The sequence below is a fragment of the Bubalus kerabau genome, chromosome 19, assembly GCF_029407905.1.
Source record: "Bubalus kerabau isolate K-KA32 ecotype Philippines breed swamp buffalo chromosome 19, PCC_UOA_SB_1v2, whole genome shotgun sequence".
Lineage (NCBI taxonomy): Eukaryota > Metazoa > Chordata > Mammalia > Artiodactyla > Bovidae > Bubalus > Bubalus kerabau.
The window spans coordinates 66,145,596-66,160,501 of NC_073642.1; positions in this window are offsets into that span (position 1 = coordinate 66,145,596).

Here is a 14,906-nt window from a genome sequence, read left to right on the forward strand (position 1 = left end):
GTCCTCCCCCAGGCCGCTGCATGCTCGCTGGAGCTTTTCACATCTCTGATCTTGTTCTTCCGCTCCTTGGAGCCGCTCTCAGGCTCCTCCGGGACACCGCCCTGCGGCCTGGCATTTGAGACCCCGGCCATGAATACCCTCCGACCGTCAGCCCTGGAGGGGGGGCGGCGGGGGGAAGGTGGCTGCTCCCCTCACTCTGACGGATGAGCCACCCAAAATAGCCAGGCGCGTGGGCACCCTGGCCTTCCCTGGCGCAGGCTTGTCCTACCGCTGGGCTCCGCTGCTGGGAAGGCCTCCCCCTCCCCTACATTTGGCGAACTCATTTGTCCCCTTCGAGGTCTATCCCCAAGGTCACTTCCACTGAGAAGCCCTTCAAAGGCTCTCAGGCCTGCCTGAGCTACCCATGTATTCTAGCTCGGTGGGTAGGAGAGAGTCCCCAGGGCCTGGCCCCTGGGCTCCCCACCCAGCTCAGGGCTCACCCTTCTGAGGGCCCTGGGCTCCCACCCAGCTCAGGGCTCACTCTTCTGAGGGCCCTGGGCTTCTCACCCAGCTCAGGGCTCACTCTTCTGGGGGCCCTGGGCTCCCCACCCAGCTCAGGGCTCACCCTTCTGGGGGCCCTGGTTCAGCTGTACTCTCCCTTTCTTCCTCCTCTGGGCACCACTGGCCCCCAGCTGCCCTCCCCAGGCACACACTTTGGGCACCATGGACCTAGGTCATTGGTCTCACTATCATTTCCATCTTGCAGGTCAGGACCCTGAGGCTCAGAGGGGTGAAAGCTGCTTGCTTTGGTCCCATAGTCTGTCAGTCTGTCTGCCTGTGCTCTTCTCCACAACCCTGCCCCTCCCCCCCCCATGAAATCCCAGCTTCCTCCAGCAACGGGGAGCTCACTCCCTGGACTGCATTGAAGGAAGACTCGCCCAGCTGAGATCTGTCCTAGAGGCCCCTGTCCGCTGCTCTGGGGCTCCCGGGAGAAGGCACAGATCCAGCAATGGTGTTTTTCTGGGCCCACAGTTGCTGCTTTGTGGGTAAAGGTGCCGGGTCCCCCTTCCTAGGGGGTCCCGTGGAGAACAGGTCAGCCTGGTGTTTTTGCTGGGTCTTCCCCAGACTGGCCCCTGCAAGATGGGCTGGTGTGTCGACCAACAAGCAGCAACAGAGTTGAGGAAGGGTCTGCAGGCAGAGGGGCCAGAGGAGCTGAGGTCCGCGTAGGGACCTCCCGGGTGTGTGGGAAGCAGGGGTGGCGGGCAGTGAGGGTGTGACGTCAGGACAGGAAGGCTGGCCATGGGAGGGGAGGGGGCAGGGAGGCCTCATGGCCAGCCTTAGGCGGAAGGGGAGAGAGGGAGGCTTGATGGAGGTGCATCAACGGGGCAGATCTTGGGACTAGGATCCAGATGGTCTTTGGGTTCTGTCATAACCGTTCTTCAGCTACGGAGGGGAAACTGAGGCCTGGGGGCGTGGCGGTGCAGCCGGTGATGGTCAGCACTTCTCTGGATGGGAGCACCCATGTGTCTGCACAGGCCTGCTCCCTGCCAGCCCATGGGCTCTCAGTGGCCTGTCCCCGGAGTGTGGACCCTTCTCCCTGGGGCCTGAGGACCATGTGATGGAACACAGCGGCATCTGGGCCGCCTTGCTGGGCCCCCGAGGTCATGGTCTTCAGACTTGCTAATTAGTTGGTACCCACACACCCCGAGAAATGTGCCCATCTCGATTACATGGCTTTCCAGCATCTCCCCGCCCGCCCCCCGCCCCCCGTCTGCCTCTTTCCCGGCAAGGCTCAGAGGAAAAAAAAAAAAAAAACAGCAGCTTCCCTTCTCTCGAGGAAGAGTCACCCGCAGATGTTTTTACAAAGTCGGGGCCAGGGAACATACGAGTAAATGCCACGATTCATGTTTGCAAACCCCTCCCTGCCAGCTTCTGTCTTGACAAGCCGTTGGGGGGGTGCTGGGGCGGAGGCAGGCAGATGTGGAAGCCGGGAATGGGGCCAAGCGCTTTGTTCAGACAGTGTTCCCCATCAGGGGCAGAACTAAGTGGCGTGCAGAACCGGGGAAGCTCCGTGACGATCGGGGGCTCCGGGGTGCCCGCGGGCCAGCCCACCGGCCAGTCATCGCCCAGCCACCCCCAAGCAGGTGGCCTGGCTCTGCGGAGGGGGAGGGTGCCTGTCAGGAAGGCTCTGCCGCCCTTGAGAGAGGTTCAATTTCCCCAAAGGTCAGTGGGCACATTCCTAATTATTGTAATAACAGCAATTAATAGGAGTGCTGATAACCCGGTTCGGGAGCTCTGCTCCAAGCCCAGCTCCATGACCTCGCTGGAGCCTGGGGCGGGGGGCACCTGGGCAGGAATCCTGAGCCCCCATCTTACAGATGTGGCCACTGAGGTCGATGGGGTTCCAGACCCCTATTCTGAGGCACCAGTCGGGCTGTGGTGGGTGGGAGCGGGTGCTGGGGTTCTGACTGCTCACTCTGGAGGTGGGGGGTGGTGGGGTCATCAGTTGGGGGGGTAGAGTAGCTACTTTTCAAGTTGGGAGGGGGGGTCCCTGAGGTCACATGTAGAGAGTGATGGCCAGCTCTGCTTTTCTGCAAGATCAACCCCGCCCAAGGAGGCCTGGCCATCCCACCTCCCTTGACAGGGTCTTGCTGACATTTACTGAGCACCTAGTGTTTGCCTCGGTGGGAGACCCTGCAGCTTACTGGGAGTCCTTCCCCTGGGCTCCCCCAGAGGGGAGGAGCACTCTTGTCCTTTGGGAGCATCCAGCACCAGGGTATCTCCTGGCCCCGAGTGTCCATCTCCCAGGCAGGACGAGAAGCCGGAGAGAGCCAGGAGCTGTGACCTGGGGGCCCAGGAGTGCGGGGTTGGGGGAGAGGAGAAGGAGGGACTCCGCCCCATATTCCGTGGGGAGCAGAGTGTGGATGGGTCCACCACGATCTGCACTGGGCCACTGAAACGCTGAGCTCAGAGGAGCAATGGTTGGCTGTGGAGCAGCGAGCTGACTGACTGACCTTGCCTGGGCCTCAGATGAAGGCAAAACCAAGAACGTGAATGTCAAGAGCTGAGCAACTGGCAACAGAGCTGCGAGCCACTGCCCTCCGAGGGCCCTGAATAGACCCACTTCTGGCCTGACCCTGGAGAGCCTTGTGCATCTGTGAGAGGGCTGCCTGGAGGAGGTGGCGGGCTCTAAGACAGGCCAGGCTGCGGGAAGGGGTGTGTGTGTGTGTGTATCAGGGGCCCCCTGCCGCAGCACACACCACCCCTCCCCTGGGGCTATGGACTCCCTGGCCCTGGGGTTCTGGGGCCCAGAGGCATTGCTCCCTATGTTTGCAGAGGAAAGCCCATCTGGAGCAGATCCAGGAGGGCAGGCTTCTGGGGAGGGGAGGGGGCCTGGAACCAACCACAGAGGCTTCCCACCGCAACCTCAGAGCTGTGTCTTAATTAGTCAAGTTCTCAAATCATTTACCACTCCTCACACACGGAGGGTTTACTAAAAGCCACGCCAAGGTAAAAATACCAGTGACAATGATGTGCAGGCCGAGGGAGCTGCCGAGGTAGGCGCCCCGATCGCGAGCAAGCCGGAGCAGCTCCTTCCGGGGGAATCCCTGCCCACGTCCTGCCCGTCACCCAGCTGGAGGGACGTGGGGCAGCCACGGCAGCTCTGCCAGCCCTGTGCGTCCATGCCCAGCAGGGGGGAGAGCAGCCTCGCACCCCTGGGTGCTGTGGAGCCCCCACTCTATCCCATCCCTCCCCTCTCGGACATTTGCAGCCTCGGCAGAAGTCCTCAGGTCAGCACGGGCACAAGGAGCCTGGCCAGGTGTTCATGGGCAGCCTCCTGGAGGAGGCGGCACTCAGCACGGAATGGCCTTGGGAGGTGGGCACAGTGTGGACATTTCAAGTACAGCCCAGCATGAGCCAGGGCTTGAGGTCAGAGGTGGGACAAAGCCCCCCTAGGAGTAGGTCCTGTCTTCCGTTGGGCCTGAGAGTCCCAGAGTCCACAGGTCCGTGGATGGGGGAGCACAGAGCCTAAAAGCACCAGCACTACCAGCTTTCAGAGGCAGAGAAGAGGAAGACGGTGGCTGTGACTCTTTTGGGGCCCACAGATGACTGATGCTTGGCCTAAGCTTGGTCATTGTCATGCATTAATGCCTCCAAACACGGGCACTGTGCCACATGCCCTGGTCACCAGGCCTCAGTTTATCCATGTGACAGGAGAGAGTTTTCCTATTTAACATTCCACAGTGAAACCCATCAGTCTACCCATCCACTCATCCATCCATCCACCCACCCACCCATTCATCCTTCATCCACTCACCCATCCATCCACCCATCCATCCATCTACCCACCCATCCATCCTTCCATCCACCCACCCATCCATCCTTCCATCCATCCATCCACCCACCCATTCATCCATCCACCCACCCATCCATCCATCCACCCACCTACCCATCCATCCATCCACCCATCTATCCATTCACACACCCATCCATCCATCCATCCATCCATCTATCCATCCATCCATCCACCCACCCATCCATCCACCCACCCACCCATCCATCCATCCATCCACCCATCCATCCTTCCATCCACCCGCCCATCCATCCTTCCATTCACCCACCCATCCATCTTTCCATCCATCCATCCACCCACCCATTCATCCAGCTACCCACCTACCCATCCATCCATCCACCCATCTATCCATTCACACACCCATCCATCCATCCATCCATCTATCCGTCCATCTACCCACCCATCCATCCACCCACCCATCCATCCACCCACCTACCCATCCATCCATCCATGCACCCATCCATCCATCAATCCTTTCACCCACCCATCCACCATCCATCCCTCCATGCAGCCATTCACCCATCCATCCATCCATCCATCCATCATGTATTCACTCAACAAACACACCTTGTGTCTTACTACATGGCTGAGGCATAAAGAAGAATCAGCTTCCCACCACCCCCCACCACCTCCCACTGCATCAAGCGGCTCACCAGCATCTAAAGCTGAACATGACAAACACTGGGTTCTGGGGAGTAAATATAATCCACGTGAAGCCACTTTGAAAGTTAAAAGCACAATTAACACCAGCGCTCCATGTGTCAGGACAGCGCTCTCTCTTTGCCCACAGGAGGGAAATCACACAGTGCCTGCTATGGCGCAGACGATGGCGGTAATTTAATTACGCTCCGATTAGTGGAGGTGTCGGTTCAAATCCCCCTCTCCGCACCAGACCAGGAACTCACAGAGGGGAGAGACTGTGTTCTCATTTAATTAAACAGTTGTGCCCTCGCTTCCCATCTGCAGGCTCTCTGCCTGTAAACACCCTCTAGTCTCTCCCATCTTTAAATGCAGACACGGACACAGAGGATGAGACGGTTGGAGAGCATCACCGACTTGATGGACACGCATTTGATCAAACTCCGGGAAACAGTGGAGGACAGAGGCGCCTGGCGTGCTGTGGTCCATGGGGTCACAAAGAGTCGGACACGACTTAGCGACTGAACAACAACACACACACACACACACAACCTTTTGCAAAATGAAGCCCTTTCCCATCTCACCCTCTTCCTGTTCACAGCTGTGGTTTATTGCCTCCAATGCCTCACCTCCGACTCAGTCCCTCTGTATCCTGCCCCCATTCTGCCCCAGAGGAACCCACCTAACCTGCCCCAGTGGCTTCTTCCCAACCTTGGTCTTAACTGATGTCTCTGCCTCATGGGGAACCAATGACCCTCCCCTTCCTCACTCTCTTGTCTCTCTTGGCATTTGGGATTTCTCCATATTTACAAACATGAGGGATTCAAGAGTGTTTCTGGATGTCAGCGAAGGAGTCCGTGGATTGAAAGGAACTGGAAATTCAGAGCCAGAATTGCTATTGGGGTGGCCAGACGAGAGTAAGCCGGGTCTGGTCCCTACCCGCCTTTGGGCAGCTTATTCTGTTTCTTTTGTGAACGCCTCTCCTTTCCCATAGCTGAAAGGCTGCTGGATCCCAGGGCTCTGTCCCCGCCAAATCTCTGACTCTCCATCTCTGGGGGTCCCCTGTCCACTCTCTGACACCGCAGTCGGCAGCTGCCCGCCTCAGGGTCCCTCCTGGAGCCGCAGAGCTTACAGTTCAGACCCTCTCCTCCTGCAGGGATGGCCCCTTCCCCTCTCACTTTCCTCACCTGGCCCACGACTCCTCCAACACCCAGGCAGCAGGGCATGTGCCCCGGTGAGGAGTCAGAGCCAGGGAAAGTCAAGTGGGGAAACTGAGGCCTGCGAGGGGAAAGACTTTCCCCAGGATCACCTAGGGCCCTCTCCAAGTCCTGATGCCCGGCCCTGAGCAGCCACTTGGCCAAGTCGGCCCCCTGCCCCCAGCCCAGAATGGGGCTCACTCAGCTCGCAGTACATTCCCTGAATCCACGGTCCACTGCATTCTTCCCATTACAGGGGGCCACAATCCAAGCACTGCTCCAAGCCAGTACACCCACAGAGCAGCGAGGGCCAGGGTTCCAGCCAGGAGACCTGGGTTCAAATCCCAGCTCTGCCCAGAAGGAGGCCCCTCCAGCCTGTTTCCCTGGCTTGGAAGGAGGCAGTTGGGTCTGGCGATGCCTCTGATTCCATGGGCTCTTTTACTTCTGTCCTGCCCCTGCTCTGGGCACCTGGAGGCTCCCCTAAACTTCCACAGCAGGGACTCCAGGCCTCTGCTCCCAACTGGGTGAGGCCCCAGGACCTGAGCACGTCGGAGGATGGGAAGGGTCCTCCTGGACTCCTGGGCTCAAGCCTGCCCTCCTCCCCAAGCTCCGGAGTGACGGTGCACCCCCTCACCCCACAGGCCCACGGGGTGGCTTATCCCTCCCATCCCCTCGCACACCGCCCACATCTCTGTAAATAGCCCTTTATTAAAGTCTCCCCGCATCAACCATCGTGTATGCGCCATCTGTTTCCCACTGGGGCCCTGCCCGCATCCCGCAGGCCTCACAAGTCCTCCGGTTTGGTCTCCTTGTTAACTCACGCTGCCAAGTGGGGAACGACGAACCTGGGCCCAGATCCCCAGGGATGGATCGTGGGTTCTGGACCGGGAAACAGTTCAACCTCAGGGCACATGGGCCTGGACGGTGCGCGTAAGGAACCCGGATGGTGACAGGCCTTTGCGTGGCACGTTTGCATCCTGCCGCAGTCAGCAGCAGCCTCATTTCAGAGGCGGGCGACGGATGGCTCTGAGCACCGACTGAGGACTCGGTGCTGGGCGGGGGCTCAGCCTCTCTTTCCTGCAGGACTGTTTCGCAGAGGGGTCACAGCTGCACTATAACCCCTGGGAACGAACAGCATTCCAGGGGGAGCCCAAACCAGCTTCCCAAGCTCACCCACCAGCCACACAGCCACCACCCACGCTCCGTGCCCCTTCCCTTCTCCAGTCAGCCCCGCTGGTGCCTAGAAACTATTCAGAAAACAACAAATGCAAGATTGTTCCTTGTATCTTCTTTACTTAGCAGGGGGTTCAGAGGGGGAACAACCATGACCAGGGTGAGAATGGGCCAGCAGGGTCCCCTCCACGTGTGCACGGATCAATCTTGGTCCTGACGCCGGCCGTGACCAGTACAGGCTGTTGCCTGCTGCTCATGGAGGGCAGGCAGAATTAAATAAAACACGATCAGAAATAATTGGCCCATTGGAGAGAGGCAGGAGAAAGGTGCTGAAAAGAAGCTCATCTCCAGGATGGAGACAAATCTTCACAGGGAAGAGGGGCTCCCCAGGCTTGAAAAGACTAGGTCTGCATCCCAAGGTGCCCCTCGTCCCTGCCAAATGCATCCACATCGCGTCCCTGATAAGATGGAGCAATTCGATTCCACAGATGCTTAATGAGACCCTACTGTGCGCCTAATTCTGAGTGTGCATCCCTTGGGGAGCCAAAACGGGTTTCAAAAAGGCAGGAGTCCTTCCTTCCCGCTTCCTTCCTTCCTTCCTTCTTCCCTGCAAACCACGGGGAGTTGGAGTTTGGCGGCCTGGAGACTGAGGCAGGCCTTGGTGAGAGAGGCTGGTGGTGTGCACCAGACGGTGGCTAGGGTGGGGATGTGGGAGGGGATGAGAGGGCCTGTGGGGAAGGTACAGCCCCCAGGGTGTGGGGGCTACGAGCTTGTGAACTCAGAAGGCCGAGGGAGGTGGCGGTGGCCTTTAAGGAGGCCAGGGGTTGACACATGGAGACAAGTGGGTCCGAGTCCTCGAGGGCAGGCTCTCCAGGCCCCGGGGCTCCCACCCAGGCACCAGCTTCAGAGTGAGACAGCCAGAGAGAGCTGGGTTCTCCCCTTGTGGATGGCTGGGTAGCCAGAGGCAGGGCAGGGAGAAGGCAGCGAAGAAAATGAGGGTGAGGAGACAGGGCAGCCACCTTCGGAAGCAGGCTTTTGTTCCCCAGCTGGAGTCCTGTTCTCGTGACAGGACTTCTCCTCTGCTTTGAGCCTGTGGGCTTCCTGGTCAGATTTCAGACACACCTCTTTATAAACCCAGAGGTTCCTCAAAGCACTTTACAATCAGCTTTCAAAGTCATCCTGACGGGGCACTCCACCCCGACGCTGTGCTCCTAAGCTCAGTCAGCACCGGCTGGGTGATGTTGGGAGACTAGATCAGCCTCTCTGGCCCCAGCCAGTTCTGCAGCTGATCGGGGAGCCCCTACAGGTGGAGAGGGAAGAGGAACGGGCATTTGTGTGCACCTATCAAATCAAGGCTCATCCTTAAAGACCATGCTTGAGTCTGGGAATACCAAGAAACCCCATGTATGTTGGGTGGGGGAAGAAGCTGGGGTCCCCTCAGGCTGAATGTCCCCTGCCCCGCACCCCTAACTGGAGCTCGACGGCAGGCAGCTAGGTGGGGGTCTGGGAGGCACGGAGCGTGAGCATAGGAACGGGCTTCTGGAGGGCAGTGCCCAGGAGCCAGGCCCTGGGGGAGGTGGGCGGGGGGCTGGTCAGAGTAGGGGTGCTGACGGTCTCACTGCAGCCGCGCCCTGCATTCTACATCCTTGTCTCCATACTGCAGGGTCCTGGCGGGGAGAGAACAAGGTGAGGGCACCACTGCAACCTTGGGACCCCCCTTGGGGGAGCCCAGTTTGAAGGATTGGCCACCCCTGGAATCCGGCGTTCAGGGGTGGCCAGAAGGCACTGGCTGGAGAGGCGGGGGCCAGTTGCTAGGATGCAGGATCTTTGCGAGGGGCCTGCAGTTACCCTCTGAGAACACTTGGTGCCTCATTCATGTATTCATTAACTCACTTAATCCACAAACACCGGGTGGGTAGCCCTGCTGGCCCCCGGATGTGGGTTGCAAGACTGAGCAAGGCGCTTCTGGCCCTGCTGAGGTCAGGCACTCGTGCAAAATCCGTCAACACCAGGTGGGGAGAGGTGGGAGAGGTGCTGGGGCGGGCGGTGCAGCAGGGGCCAGGGGTGGCGGGGGCGAGGGGAGGCCGTGGGCTCTCTGGCTTCCAGTCCTGGGCAGGTTGGAGGACTTGGCATGTGGCGGGGAAGGTCTCAGAGAAGAAGGGGAGAGAGGACAAGCAGCTGATGCCCCCGATCTCCTGCCTGGGTGTCCCAGGGCCCTGCAGGGCGTAGGGCAGCGCCTTCTTCTGCCAGAGATCCCTAACGCCTGGGAGGCAGCAGGACGTCGCAACATTCTTTGAATATAATTGAATGAGAATGCTAATGCTTTCTTACAAATAAAAGAATAAATATAGTACGGGACCGTCTCAGATTCCTCGAGAACTGCGTGTTTTCACATCCGTGAACTTGACAGGTGTGGCAGACCGAGCCACTATGCACAGCCTCTTTTTCTTAGACCCAGACTCTTGATGGAAAGAGGCTATGATCTGGCCACAGTCACCACCCCACTAAATCCTCAACTGGGGTCAGGATGAGGGTCCTCCTTCCAGGGGCTCAGGGCTTGAGAGGATGGTTTCTTTGTGGCTAAAGGAACCCTAACCCTAACCCTGTTTACCCTCGTTTGATTGACCCCCAGGTGCCTTGCCGGAGACTGTGGTGAGCATCCTGGCTGGACCCTCCTGGGAAGGTAGGGTGGGTAGGTATGGCAGAGTTGGGTCGCAGTAGCTCAGCCCACTTCCCAAGACGTGGCACAAGTCTGGGCAAGATGTGTCCGTGGGTCGACCCTGGTATGAGAGAAAGGACAGAGACTGAAGAACATTCCAGAATAGATGAGAGGGCTTCAGACCCAAAATGCTGAAAGTTCTGTAATGTTCTTTCTGCAGCCTACCCCTGCCCCAATCACAGTGGACAACCCACACCCCTGAACCATCACATGCCCACACGCCCAAAGGTCCTCCCGGAATGGCACACCCGCACATACTCAACCTGAGGACCAACCCCCTCCTGCCCATGTGTGCACAGCTCTCCCAGCACACGCCCCCTTGGAGGGCAGAGGTCTCTGACCTCTAGGTCTCCCCTGCCCCTTGAACTCGCGCAAGAGAGAGACGACCTTGGGGTCCATCTCTGTACACACCCTGCCCCCAGCACAGCCTCATGCGCACAGTAGGAGCTCAGCCGATGCTGAATGGATAAACGACTACATTTAAAGAGCTACACCTCCGTTTTATGGAAAATTAACTTCTGGGAATTTCTGATGAATGAAGAATTACTGTACTTTTTGCCAAAGCCTGCAACGACAGGCTAAGTGATGAAAAGACTCCTTTCTCCTCTTGGTCTTGATTTTCCTCCCTCCTGGGCGGGGCGGGGGGGGGGGCAGTGTGAGTTTACCTATAGGGTGTGGGGGCGGGGTGGGGAGCTGTCATTAACCCTTCTGGAGACCCCCGAGAGCTCCCCACACGCACAGCATGACTCAGTGGCGCCCTTTAAGAGGATAATTTGATTGATGACGTGGACAATTAGACTTGTGAACTTGACATCCACGTTGATTCCAATGGCGAGAAAGGAAGCGAGAAAAATCTATTTTTGAATCCTACCATCCGAGGAGGATGAGAAATCGGTAAGAGGCGAGACTGGGCAGAAGTCAACACTAAAGACGAACCCAGACCAGGCGCTCCTGTCCACGTCCCTGCTGGGGAGCTGAGGCTGTTCCTTCCCCGTGTCACACGCAGGCCTGTGTGGGGGGCTCGAGCCCCCCACGGCCCCGCCGAGACCCCCGCAGTGGGCCTGGCTCTGTCACATGCCTCTCCAGGCCACGTTCTCCCACCCAGCTGAGCGCAACGCCACTTCAGACTGAAGAGGCTTCTCTCTGATCGAACTCGAAACCAAGCCATCATGTTCTCAGATCCGAAATGTGCTCGGGTGTGTCTCTCATTTCTCTCCATCCTCCGCCCCCAAGCCCCCTCCGCTTGGCAGAAAAAGAGATAATTTTTCTCTCCAGAGATGAACTTGAGCTTTGGAAAAGAACCGTCATCACGGCAGTCATGCAGCTCCGCGGTGTTTGCAAGAAGCGCTCAAAGCCCCCGACCCAAGGAGAGGACAGCTGGGTCCCGGGGGTGTCCCGCTCCTCCTGTGGGCCCGGGTCTCTCCCGCCATGCGGCTGGCAGAGCAGAGAGCCTGGGAGCTCGGAGTCCCTGAAGCCTCTGGCGTGAATCCCAGCTCTGCTACTCATTAGCTGAACGCCTGTCTCGGTGTCTTCACACCTCAGCGTGCTCATCTCTGAAGTGGGCCTTGCCATCTTGACCCAGTCCAGCCGTGAAGAGGCCCTGATGAGGTTCAGCTAAACCCGAATCTAAGTCCCAGGGGGGCATCAGAGGGCGGCAGCAAGGCAGTCCCCATTTGCTGCAAACCCCTACCTGGCAGTCTCTAGGATATTTCAGCTTTAGGGCTCTAACCAGGAGCCCTGAGCTTTCTGCACTCGGCTTGACTAGTTGCAGGAGCAGTGCCATGGGAAGTGCCATGGGCTTCCCAAGTGGCGCTAGCGGTAAGAACCCAGCTGCCAATGCAGGAGATACCTGGGTCAGGAAGATCCCCTGGAGGAGGGCATGGCAACCCATTCCAGTATTCTTGCCTGGAGAATCCCATGGGCAGAGGAGTCTGGCGGGCTACAGTCCATGGGGTCGCACAGAATCAGGCATGACCCAAGTGACTTAGCATGCACGCCATGGGAAGAACTGCCTCTCAGGCAGGGCCAGGGGAGCTGGGTCCTCTCCTGGAGGGAGGGTAGAGGATGCAGTATCTGGCGGCAAGAGGGAACCAAGGCTCCCGGTAGGCCTCACCAGGCCTCAGTTTCCCCAGCTCTACCGTGTTCCCCTTGGGCTGGACCAGTAGGGGCCGAGTTGGATGGCAAGGTGGGGCTGAAGCCCCGCCCCCAGACTGCCTTGCCCCTGCTGCGGGCACCCAGGATTATTAGCTGGTCTCCCAGGCTCCTCCAGCTGGACCCTGCTGGGCTTCTCTGATCAGTGATTCTGTCTTTAATCAAGGGCAAAGGGGGCTGGTGAAGGCCGGGGGCCATGTAGTGTTTGAAGAGTGGGGAGGGGGAGAGGAGTTGGGGGAAGGGGAAAGGGCTGGAGAGCACATTTCTTTGATTCTCTCAGAAAACTTTCACTCATCACCTTGCTGCCCTGGAAGGCTGAAGCCCAGCCTCTGTTTTTTCTTAACCAGAGGACCACTTGCTGTCTTGCTCCTGCTTGCTGGGTTGGGGGAGGGGGAGGGGCGGAGAAGCAGGCAGAGCTACCCCGGCTTAGCAAAGGGATGGAGTTCAGCTCGGTCAGGCAGGTCTGACCTCTGCTACCTGCGTGGACCACCTGCCACGCCAGGCTGTGATGAGCAGGGGCCAAGCATCTTCCGAGGGCGGGGCCATCCGCCTCTTCTGGAAAGGGGTGGGGGGAGGGGAGGGAAGTACAGAGAGAGGAGGGGCCGCCCTGTGCTCCCCCTCAGCCCCCAGGGTCTGCTTGCAACCAGCAGGCGGTGTCGACTTCTCCCCAAGCGGCTGGATTGGCATTTTCGTTCTTTTTGTGCAGCCTGGAAGCCTGTGACAGTCGCCAACCTCCCCTCCCCACGGCTCCTCAGCTACCCTTTCTCAGTGTCTGCCTGCTGAAAAGAAATCTCAGGGCTCCTGAATTTACAAACCCTTTGTTGAGACTAGAGCAAAGCGACAGAAAGCTCTAGGTTTATAGATCCGGGCAGGCAGGAACACCCCACCAGCTTCCCAGCAGCAGCTCTGCGGGGGCTCTGGTAGAGGGCTTAGCCTGCCCGACCGGATGGGCACCTCATCCCTGGCCAGCAGCTCTCTCTGGCCGCCTGGGGTGGAGGCCTGGCGGTGATAGCTGTTGCAAGGGCAGGAAGGGGCCAGGTCTTGTGAGTACGGTGGGTTTCTACTTATGAAAACCCGATTTCCTTTTGGGGATAAGTGTGGTATATCCATCCTTGTTTCTAGACAAGGAAGCTGGGCTCAGAGTGGAAGTGACCAGCGCTCAGCAGGCAGGGGATGGAGCTGGGGTTAGCAAGCAGGTGCCAACCGGCCAGGGGAGTGCCCTTTTGGCCTGAGCTCGTGACATTTGGGCTCCAGAGGAAGTCTGTGAGGGACACCGCCCTCCCAAGGCCTCCCTCCCTTTCCAAGACCAGGGAGGGCAGTGGTGGGAAGGGACCCAGGTAGGGAAAGGAGGAGCCTAGAGGGGGCACATTCCATGGCTGCCAGCCCCCACCCCTGGTGCTCGGTACTGTCCACACAGGCACCTGGTGACTTGGTGGGAGGAGAGGTGGGGAGGAGCTGCTGGGTCCTGAGGTCTCCTCCCCCTCCCCATTCCTTAGGGTCTGGCTGGCAACCCAGCCCTCCCTTCCTCCGGGGATAATTTTGGAGGCTGAGGTCAGGGTCCTCGGAGGGAAGTCCGGGGGGAGGGGCTGGGACGGGGTGCGGTCAGAGGAGCTCCAGTGGACCTCTGGCCGCTCCCATTGTAGCCCAGGGGCCTCGGGCAAAAGTCCTTCCATCTCTGGACTGTTTCTTCACTTGAGAAGAGCGTTCGTGGGAGAGAACGAGGTCATGGAAAGGCAGGGGCCGTGGGGCGGGAAGCTGGTTGGGCGACTATTGCGATCTTTCTCCAAAGCCCTTCCCAGAGCACCCCCTGCTTCTGGATCTTCAGCAGAGGTGGACAAGGAAGAGGAGCCATCCACAAGGGGGTGGGGGGTTCCCTCCAGCCTCCAGGAGGCCACCCAGACTAGGTCCTGCTTCTAGGGTGTGGACTTAGGGCCTTAGGGCCAGCAGGGTGGGAGGTGGGGGCTCCCCCTGGCCTGACTTGCCACCCCCATCCCAAGGACAGTAAGTCTGTTCTCAAACCTGCCAGGGCCCTATGAGACGGCCCAAAGGCCAGGTTCAGAGAGGCCGAGGTCACCCCCCACTCAGGTGTGGTGGGAAGAGTAGGCCAAGAAATGGGTGGGCACCCCTCCCAGCCCTGGGCATCTGTCTGCCAACTAACAGATGCAAGTGAAGCCCACACTGAAGATCTATCTGCTGAGGACCTCCTGGTATCCTCCCCAGAGGTTACACACCTGGGATTCCTTTCTACCACCCCCCATGCTCGCCTAGAGGTCCTTCTCCATTTCCCTAAACCTCCCTGATAGGGACGGGCCCAGAGGGTGGTTGGCCCAGCAGAGTGCGGGGCTCTATGTCGGGGCTGGAACTCTCAGGGTCTCTGGCAGGGTCCCTACCCCCAGCTGCACTTCTGTGTGACTCCCAGCTGGAGGCCTCCCGGTGGATCTGGAACACCTGCCGAGTGCCGGGTGTGCAACTGTGCGTGTCCGTGTGAGCATACTTGTGAGCTTGCCCGCATACGTCACGGTGGGCAAAGATGGACGTGATAGGGCCTGTGTGTGTGTGCATGCCTGTTTGTGCTGGGTGCCCGTATGTGTGTTTTGATAAGCGTGTAACCAAGAGCCGGACACCTGTGAGTTTCCGGGACAGTGTATGTGTTTGTGCGTGTGAATATCAGATGTATGAGAGCCTTCTGGCGGGA